This window comes from Schistocerca serialis, chromosome 10 (genome assembly GCF_023864345.2).
Source record: "Schistocerca serialis cubense isolate TAMUIC-IGC-003099 chromosome 10, iqSchSeri2.2, whole genome shotgun sequence".
Taxonomy (NCBI): Eukaryota; Metazoa; Arthropoda; class Insecta; order Orthoptera; family Acrididae; genus Schistocerca; species Schistocerca serialis.
In genome coordinates this window covers 122365604-122376789 of record NC_064647.1, presented here as the reverse complement: position 1 = coordinate 122376789, position 11186 = coordinate 122365604, and the positions used below count along the sequence as shown (strand labels likewise).

At 43.3% G+C, this 11186-nt stretch overlaps 1 non-coding gene across 1 annotated transcript; it reads left to right on the top strand.

Annotated features, from left to right (window-relative positions):
• The first annotated feature begins 2022 nt into the window (after positions 1-2022).
• On the top strand, positions 2023-2095 carry Trnaa-agc (transfer RNA alanine (anticodon AGC)). The gene has a single exon. It is a non-coding gene; the product is annotated as a tRNA-Ala (tRNA).
• The last annotated feature ends 9091 nt before the right edge of the window (positions 2096-11186 follow it).

Here is an 11186-nt window from a genome sequence, read left to right as displayed (position 1 = left end):
TCTTGGTGCTTTGCCACATTACACCTCTGGCCATGAGCTTTTATTATGCGCGGTATGAATCGAATCTGAATTTCACAACTGGCGGCCTCCCCTTGTGAGTCGGGTTCGTCGTTACTCCGCGGTTGGACGAGTTGGCAGTCAGCAGCAGGCAGGTCCTCACGGTGCAAGTACGCGCCGGGGCCGTGGTCGACGCAGACGGAAGGCCGTGGGTCGATCGGTCGGCTGGTCGCCGGATGGCGACAGGACGGAAGTCAACTGGTGCCTGCCGTTTAAGGACTGCGATAAGATGGCTGTTTGAGAGCATGTGGGGAGGACGGAATGCTCGCTTGCTCAGCGTGGTTCTCCATGACCAGCTGTTGTTTGTCCTTTAATTTGTGTGATTCTGCTTTGTAGAATGTTTTTCGCGGCAGCATTTGAGAATCAGTAGTTACAAGAAGTTGCTAGCTCTGAATTGCCACCTCGTTAATCAATCATTTATTGACAGATGTGTTTGTCTGTCTGTAGCAAGTAAGAGGCAGCAACTGTAGCTTGTTAGTATAGAAACTGTTATGCAGAAATTTGAATGGGAAAAAATGGCAGTCATTTTTTATTATAAAGTTGTTTTATAGTATGTTGGAAGATCATTCCTTTGAGCTGCTTTTATTCTGTATCAATCAAATTTAGGTATCACACAGCTGGCAGACATGACTGTCGAGTTCGGAATAGACTGTATGTGTGAAATAATTCGTGTAGTTTTGTGAGTGATGTGTTAAATTGTTTATTTGTAAGTTGTTTTGAAGATCTACATTTTTGGTGTTTTCACCTTATGTTGAACCAAAACAGTATTCTTGAAGTCTTTATGACTGCGCATGATATACCTTTTACTAACAGTACCTTTATGTAATGTTTCAGAGTGGGGCTGCATTTTCTTCTAGAGAATTTTTTTTTAAAAAAAAGGTTTTTCTATTGCTAAAAGCCGGCCGAAGTGGCCGCGCGGTTCTGGCGCTGCAGTCTGAACCGCGAGACCGCTACGGTCGCAGGTTCGAATCCTGCCTCGGGCATGGATGTGTGTGAGTCCTTAGGTTAGTTAGGTTTAACTAGTTCTAAGTTCTAGGGGACTTATGACCTCTGCAGTTGAGTCCCATAGTGCTCAGAGCCATTTGAACCATTTTATTGCTAAAATTTCCTTTAAACTGTTAATTGTATTAACTTGGATGTATAACCAATTATTGTTAAATAATAAATTTGTGTCAACAAGGCTTGGACCAAATAAATGTGCCTACACCTTCCCCATCCTGGCTCTGCTACCGTCGGTGCATTACAGTGGCGTATCGTTGTACCCTAGCATGAGTGTAGCAAACACTGTTCACCTTTAAACCCAGCACAGTTACTGCCTTCACAGCCAAAATAGAGAGACCCGAGTGGAATCTGATCGCCGACACGGTGACAAATGAATCGCTGACGCTGCAGTATTCACATGTTGTACCCCAGTGCTGCTGAAAACAGTACCTGAAGGTCTTTACAGCGGTGTGTTTTGTTTTCGAACTTGCTTCTTTCTCAGTATGTTGCGTTACAGTGGTCATAACAGAGAGAAGGACCAACGAGGTGGTACGTTAGGAGCAGCACCTGGAGCTGTAAGAAACAGCCTGTAAAATCCTTCTAACCCCGCAGCTGGTATGCGTTGCTAGCCACTGCAGATAACAGTGACTTGTATCGTATGGAGTCAGATTCGCTGAGTTACATTCTGTGGTCTTATAATTAAATGTTTTCCTGAGACATTTAAGTCTCTTCATTATCTACGATACTGATCGAAGCGGAAGGAACAAATAAAGATTTGTGCTGTCGCCGGGACTCGAACCCAGATCTTCTAGCTCGGCAGGCAGAAGTGCTAACCATTAAACCAGCACAGCACTATGGTCAACAGTGCTGCAAGAAGTTGAGTACCCTCCCCAACACAAACTGGCAGTAGTGACAACGTAAATGAAAATAAGCAGAGGGAGGACACTGAACTTGGGCAGTTATTGCAGCAATGTAGGCCGTCGTGCTGTGGTGGTGTAATGGGTAGCACTTCTGTCCAGCAAGCAAAAAGACCCGGGTTCGAGTCCCGGCCATAGCACAAATTTTAATTATTTTCTTCTGCTTCGATCGTTATCAAATTCTGTGGAGTTCAGCGAAGAGTCTTACTTCTTTATACGGTGGTCAGATCTACACCAGTGTATCCACAGACGATCTGTTGAAATGTAATAGCATGCAGTTTTTCTTGTGACCCACAGCTCTCCAACTCCTGGAGTTCTGATGTGAGGAGATATTCGATACGACAACACGACAGATTTGCTAATTGTTGAAGGGAGTTAGAACATCCAGTGTGTGGCAAGAGTGATAAAGCCTGCTGTCATTCCTTTCATGATGGAGGTGCCAAATGGCATATTCCAGTATGTTAATGTAGGACTCCGCTCTGCCGTTCATAGCAAAAATGTCTGAGCACCATATGCATCCTTAAGTACTCTACCCTGTCGTCTGTTTTACACTCACCGAGCTTGTTTGGTCTCCGATTTGAACACATATAATGCGAAAGACGGGAATTTCTGAGGTTTGCCTCTCCTTCATTTCAATTACTGTTATTACATTTAAATGAGGTGGGTTGACAGTGATGGCATACGACAAGCCTCAGCATCTAGTTGCACTGGTCAATTAGAAGTGGCAGGTCCTTCTTTCTGTTTACTAAAATTTTGTGACCTGTCTGTGTAGTCGTTATGTGGAGAGGAATATTGAAGGGTATGAGAATATTGAAAGGGTATCAGAATCATTGTTCTGGAATGTTCTGTAACTGTATACATACTGTGATTCTTGAGTTTATCCCGGCGTATTTGACAATCAAAATATCCACGGGTGTACTGCCGGTCTACAGTGTCCAACGGGCACAATATTTCGGCGATCATACATGTCGCCATCATCAGGTGAGCTGACGGACTGTGCTCCTGTGAACGTGCCGGCACGGAGATCCGTATACTATGGCTCCTCAGGGGGAACTGCGTTCGGTCGCGGCGGTGGCCGATTTAAATACCCTCCGCCCGCGGCGCGTTCCCTCCGCCGTCCGCGCCCCGCGCCACGGTCGCGCGGTGGAACAGATTGCGACGGCGTCTGAAATGACGTCGGTGTGATGGCTCTGTCCGCCGTGGTCGTCACAATTATACGTTTGCTCGATTTCCTCTTGATTAACCCCATCGCTGGTTCCCAAGCCTTGCTAAGATTATAGCCACAGTCACGGTTTATGAGGTCGTCATTGGTGCGAATTTCGATGACCTCTCTAACAACGCTGTCCCAGTATCTCGACGTCTGTGCCAGAATCCTCGTGCGTTCATATTCCATGGCGTGATTTTCCGACAAACAATGTTCACGACCGCCGACTTGCTCGGGTACATCAGTCGAGTGTGCCTCTGGTGTTCACGGCATCGATCCTCGACGGTACGCATCGTCTGACCAATATACGACTTGCCACATTGACACGGAATCCCTCTCTTTACTGGTGGCCATTCGTGATCTGAGGGAGCGCTCTGAAATTGTTGTCTTACCGGTTGACAAAGGCAATGCTACAGTTGCTGTCTCCCATAAGGACTACACTGATAAGATGCAGAGCCTGCTAAATGACGATTCCTACCAGAAGATCAGCGTTGACCCTACAAAGAAGGTGGAGAACAAGACGAGGTCGCTTCTCAAGGACGCAGATTTACCGGAGGGTGACGCTAAGAAACTGTTACCCCAAGGTCCGGTACCGCCTAGACTATATGGTCTCCCGAAGGTTCACAAAGAGGGGGTACCATTACGCCCCATTGTCAGCAACATCAGGGCACCTACATATTTGTTGGCCAAATACCTGACGGGAATATTAAGTCCTTATGTGGGTAAATGCCCTCATCACATCCGTAATTGGGTGGATTTTGTTAAACGCTTTGATAGCTTCAGGTTGGATGAGTCAGATATCATGGTGAGTTTTGACGTCGTTTCCTTGTTTACGAGGGTACCCCTGCGAGAGTCACTAGAATTGATTAGTCAGAAGTTTGACGAGAAGACCACTGAACTTTTTAGGCATGTCTTGACTTCCACGTATTTTCTTTTTAATGGAGAATACTACGAACAAACGGAGGGAGTAGCCATGGGTAGCCCACTCTCACCGGTGGTAGCGAATTTGTACATGGAGAACTTCGAGGAGGAAGCCCTGTCGTCATCCGAATGGAAACCTACTTGCTTTTTCCGTTACGTGGACGACACGTGCGTCATCTGGGCACATGGTATGGACAAACTCCTTGACTTCCTTACACATCTAAACTCCATACACCCCAACATGAAATTCACTATGGAGACTGAAACGGAGGGGAAATTACCTTTCCTTGACGTCTTGGTCAAGAGAAGGGCTGACGGCACCCTAGGTCATGGGGTGTATCGGAAGACAACGCACACTGATCTGTATTTGCACGCAGACAGCTGCCACCACCCTTCACAGAGGAATGGGGTACTTAAAACTCTAGTACATAGGGCGCGCACTATCTCTGACACAGAGAGTCTACCCCAGGAATTGGAACATCTGAGAACTGTATTTCGAAAAAATGGGTACTCAAAGTGGCAGATTCAACGTGCTCTCCGCCCAACCACTACAGCACAATCTGTGGAGATGGATGAAATCACGAGGGAGAAGGTAGGCACTGCGTTTATTCCATATACAGGCGCACTCTCGGGGAAAATCGCCCGCATTTTGAAGAAGCACCGGGTCGGAACTGTGTTTTGTCCTCCGAATAAAAATTGGTGCACTGATGGGGAGCGCCAAAGATGACCTCGGTTTGAGGAAGGCCGGCGTGTACTAGGTTCTGTGTCAATGTGGCATGTCGTATATTGGTCAGACGATGCGTACCGTCGAGGATCGATGCCGTGAACACCAGAGGCACACTCGACTGATGTATCCGAGCAAGTCGGCGGTCGCTGAACACTGTTTGTCGGAAAATCACGCCATGGAGTATGAACGCACGAGGATTCTGGTACAGACGTCGAGATACCGGGAGAGCGTTGTTAGAGAGGCCATCAAAATTCGCACCAATGACGACCTCATAAACCGTGACTGTGGCTATAATCTTAGCAAGGCTTGGGAACCAGCGATGGGGTTAATCAAGAGTAAGTCGAGTAAACGTATAGTTGTGACGACCACGGCGGACAGAGCCATCACACCGACGTCATTTCAGACACCGTCGCAATCTGTTCCACCGCGGGGCGCGGACAGTGGAGGGAGCGCGCCGCGGGCGGAGGGCATTTAAATCAGCCGCCGCCTCGACCGAACCCAGTTCCCCCTGAGCAGCCATAGCGTACGGATGTCCGTGCCGTCACGTTCGCAGGAGCTCAGTCCGTCAGTTTACCTGATGATGGCGACATGTATGATCACCTAAATATTGTGCCCGTTGGACACCCGTGGATATTTTGATTGTCAAATACGCCGGGAGAAAGTCAAGAATCACAGTATGTATACAGTTACAGAACATTCCAGAACAATGATTCTTGACATTTGTGGATACTTTTAGAATGTACTCGAGCCGAATATAGAAATTAAAATGCCGGCCGCGGTGGTCTAGCGGTTCTAGGCGCTCAGTCCGGAACCGCGCGACTGCTACGGTCGCAGTTTCGAATCCTGCCTCGGGCATGGATGTGTGTGATGTCCTTAGGTTAGTTAGGTTCAAGTAGTTCTAAGTTCTAGGGGACTGATGACCACAGATGTTAAGTCCCATAGTGCTCAGAGCCATTTGAACCAAATTAAAATTTTACTGTTCTGGTGAGTTCTGAACTCACCACCTCCATGCAACAGCCCATTATCATAACGACGACACCGCGGTGACTGCGCTTCTTTGCTTCTTCTGCGACAATATAATAAGAAAATGAACGCAGTTCAAACCCAAAAACAATATTCAGATAAATCCAATTTTGCAAAAGCACTGGAAATACACAATAACACATTACCCCTAGGGACATCCTTATCACAAGTTTTGTACACACCAGTTTTCCTCGTGCCACAGTTTGAAATTTGCTCATTTATTGTGCAGAAGTACCGGACAGCTTCGAAACAAGTTTAGGTGCAAAACTCCTTCATAAAAAAGCGCAATTACGAGTCGAGAAGTATTGAATTACAAAAGTTAATTATTTAACTCAAGAATAACCCTACAGCATTATAATTCATTCACTGATACCTCAGTGGGTTTACAGACCCGTAATCTTGCAGTCTTATTTTATTTCACACGTCAGTCTTGCGCACATTTTCTGGCAGTACATTACATACATCGTTAAAGTGGCGTGATAAGAGCTGAGACATAAATGAAACACCAGCTGATCGCACGCATCTCTACAGAAGAACGGCCCAAACTTGGGGAAGCGTAGTGACAGCTTTGTAACATGAACAGTTAAAACAAAGAAATGAGCAGTCGCAAAGTAGTTGAACTAATGGCCCCCTACAAGGGCAGACTCAAATACAATTTTGCAAGACGAACAACTAACATACACGGATGGACAAGTACATAGTAATAAAGTTACTCAGCATCACGTGGAGTTATCAAGTACTCTTGTGTAAATGCAACCCCTGACAGTACAGCGACGGCTGTAAGGAGATCCAACCGTTGCTTTAACCGCCGATCTCCTTCGGTCAACATGAGTATTGTGCAACAGAAGCGCTCTAGCGGGCAGAAGGGGGAACTCCTTCCCAAATTACAGCTTTACAAACAACGGTTCTCAGCTCCAACTAGGGCGCGCTATCACTCCACGTTCGGCCAAGTCTTTTTCCAGAACACACACGTGCTGCTCCCAGCATAGAGCCGGCTCACCACCTTCCTCGATCCGCTGCTGACTCAGAACTCCCGTCGCTGTCTGTGACACGCCGCCTCGCGTACCACATTCGCACCGAAAGGCCCTCTGACAAAGAGATTCTATGCAACCAGCGGTTCCACCAGACAGGCACGAACTCAAAAAATACCAAAACTTTGCGGAGACTTTCGACGCACGGCACAGTCATGAAGAGGTTAGTTGAATGGTAATACGTAAGTATCGAAATACCTTCTTGCAAAAGTGACCAACTGGAAAATTGTCACAAAAATGGACTGTACGGAAAGCCGAGGCGCATACTTTTTTTATGGTGTCTTCAGTCATCTGAATGGTTTGATGCGGCCAGCCACGAATTCCTCTCCTGTGCCAACCTCTTCACCTCAGAGTAGCACTTGCAACCTACGTCCTCAATTAAATCCTGCATGTATTCCAATCTCTGTCTTCCTCTACAGTTTTGGCCGCCTACAGCTCCCTCTAGTACAATGTGTGGGGCGGCGGGTGGAATTTATTGTTATTTATGTGTAGCATGTTTTGTAGTAAAGAATGCAGAAAAGATGCATTTCCTGGCCGATTAACCATATGTGGGGCGGCGGGTGGAATTATTTGTTTTATAAATGTTCCTATTATTTATGTTGTTGTTTTGCCGTTCTCAACACTGGCTCTCTAACTACAATTAACTACAATTTTGGCAACCAGAAAGTGATTAGCAAAACGTGAAGCCTGTAATTAGAATTCCTAGTGCCCACTTCATCTGAGAAATACACTTATAGCTACAGCTTATTGCTCTGAGGAATTAGGAGATTGTTTGGGATTCATAATCAAAAACGATCGTGTAAAAACGTTCGCTATATTCTGAAAGTCACAGATGAAAAAAAAGAAAAGAATCCATACAATCCAACTACCAGAGCAGTTCAGAGTCTAATGCGCTGATACAACTATGACTGTCCAAATTAGATGTTTAAGTGAATGCTCGCCATAATTTTATGATAATGTTCATCAAACGCCACGCTAAATAATGGTAGAATGTATGTCCCGCGGCGGCACGTGAAAATACGACATACGCAAACTGAAGATAGATCATTAAAATCATCCCAGAATTAACACTTCACTCGAAAACGATTTCATGGTTACGCGTATCCCGAGTAACTTAATACGGCATCCGGGCAGTTTATAGCAATGATACCGACGCGACGTGACTCCCGACACAGATGGTGTGCTATTCAGCGTCTGGAGAGAACTGGGGCCTTTCTCTCTCACGCAGCGTTCTTATATATAAAGCCGCGGTGCGGACGGCTAAGGGAACGCCTGATCAAATCGGCTCTCCCGACTAGCCGTTGGGCTAGTAATGCACCACTTTAAGTTATTGAATAAATCATCGCTTCCTTTGCTGATGGCCAATGAAGCTGTCAATTTAAATGTGCAATCAGCACACAGGTAAGTAATCATAATAAAAGTCTGACGTGGCTATGTAAAATATTTTGGGCGAGAGAATTAATTTAATTACACTACACGCAGTAGACGAGCTCTGAACTTGCCCTTTGGAGATACACTATCCCTATAGTTTTATAGTTATTCAATTGAAACTTCTCACATCTTTATGATTATAGCAGATCTCCCTTCTACTTAAATTTAAACATCCTAGCCTTATTTATTAGCCTACTTAATCTATCTTGCTTCCTTAATTTTTAAGACAAAAACCAGAAAATATTGAATTTCAACTAAAATCTTAATTTGTGAGATCCAGGAGACTGTTTCTACTAAATTATTATGAAAAAGGAATCTAAATATAAATTTTTAAATTTCTAGCTCTCTTCTGTTGCGCCAATGGTTTTTACAGAGAAACGTCCAAATTTCGAAAATGGTTAAAGTTATTGAACTGATATTCAACACATGTTGATTTAGTATTACTCTTGACATGCTAGAACCGTTTCAGGTTATTTACTTGATTTTTAAAGTATTGCACAACATTTATGACGTCAGAGCTAGTTACAGCAGACTGGCTGGCACACAATGGAAAGATTGATGTGAATTTATTACGGCGTGAGTAGGCTGCTTCCCTACATCACCCTCTACTTAATTTTTTTTGGAATGTTAATGAACGAAAAAAAATTTAATTACAAAAATGGAAGCAATAGAACTGCTTAACTCCCTATGAAAATTAAAATTTAAATGTAAACATATAAAAATATTAAAAGAAAACTGACTACCTACTTCAATTATTTAAATTGCTGGCTTGTTCACTGCCTCTTAAGCAAGATTATCCCTCAAAATTTAAGCAAAATCAATGAAACACTTTAGCATACATATTGCCTTAGACAAATAAACACATAAAAATATGTAAAATTATGAAAATCTTAAATCCATTAAATACATTTTTACATACACAAATTCAAAGAAAATAACACAGCTATTCATGATACATAAACAGGTGATTATATCTTAGCAGTCTTTTCTAAACCTGAAAGAAAATTTCACTATCATGACAATTTCATTTTTACACACGTGGTTGTAGCCGCTTTGGCTGGCGTTCTACACTTCCATTTACAAGGGTAGAGGAGGGGAAGTTGCTATGGTGTGCGTCCTTCACGTTCACTCTAAATTACATGGGGAAAGGGGAGGGGTCACTGTGAGTTGTGTCGAAGTCACTCCACGCTTTCACGCAGCTACCAGGCTGCCATTATCTGTTTGTCCTGTAGAACAAACAAAAAGAGTGCCTCAGACTCTGTTCACTTAATAACTAAGGGTGGGTCACAATGAAATGAGAATATATACGTTTTACCCTTCAAAATGTTCCTGGAACAAAGTTAACAGAACTTTTTCAATTTTACTCTCGCGGTTACTTAACTGTCATAAAATCGATAAGCAAATGGCTCGAAACGCCGTTAGTCACGTACTAGAGAAAATTTATGCTCAAGGCATAAAATCATAAATCATATTTAATTTTAATTTATCAATTCTGGGCCGGAACACTGAACCAACGCTCGGTACATGCCTGATAAATCTGTATTTTATTTACTTAGCTGACTCATCTTCAATTACCTTATTCTTAGAGATAGTATGAGTATATTTGATTAGTAGTTGTATTCTCAGCTTCTTTGTACATGTGAGTAACTTGTGGTAATAGTACAGTTCTGAGTGTTCAAAACACACTACGTTTAGTTGACTACTAACTCCACTTTTGGTCCTCTGCTGCTGTGTCAGTTCCATATCTGCAATTATGTACTTAGTTCATCGAAGTGTATTTATGCTGAGCTATAAATAATGTTTCACGTCTGCCATTATGTTATTTAATTATGTTGCTAGTGTACATACTTATTTAAGACTCACTCAATTAACATTTAAAGCGTAGGATAGCACATTTATTTCGTATCTATAGTGTATTGCAGCTGATCAGTTTGCTCACGTGGCAATCCATTTCCACTCGATTGGACGCTGAAACCACATGTAGTCTCTCTCGACCTACCACTAAAGTGCATCAAGTAATTATGGACGAGCGTAATACTAAATTCCTTAAACCTATAGGACACCATGAGCTGCTCTGTCTCATCTAACATAAGGGTACCTACGGTCGCATTCACGCTCCAACTCATAACCTCAATACGTGTAGGTGTGTCCTGTCACACACTACACCAAAATAATGGCCAACTCCAACCTTATAAATACTTCAGGGACGTGTCCTTCACGTCTCAACCACAAACACTGTTCAATTCTATTACACTGCCATTCCATGCTACACAAGGTGAGTTCATTTTTACAACTTGTCTGCACATTTTCATAACACTAAGCACTCTCTCTTACTATTTATTAGTTAGCTCTAATGCATACACTAGGTTTCACTGCCACTTCAGATCCTGCTTACACACGAATTTGTATATCTTTTTAAATTACTGTTGGTGGACCATTTCCAATAAAACAACACTTTATACTTACAATATTACCAGGGTTCTATACATAATTGTTACTCAAATACATTTGTATCTTAATTACGTCATACTTCTCTGTTGTTTATGTCACTGTTAGGTTTGTCACATTAGGTATTTTCTTCACTAATCGGTGGATAGAATGGTTACAGAACTCATGGCTTGATAGCCATGACGGAAAATTTTTGTATTGCAAAGAAGAGGTCGAAATTTCAGGTGGATAGAAAAGATGAAGAATGAGTGAGACCTGTAGAGGGAAGAAGATCTCACACAGCTGGGACTGCACAGCTGCCACACTGTGTAGAGGTTACAGAACAACCTCCTCCCTACAGAATTCATTAGTTTACTTTTGGTTTGATAACCATAACGGAAAATTTTAGTATTTGAGAGTAAGAGCCGAAATTTTGGTGGATAGTGAAGATGAAGAATGAGTGAGAC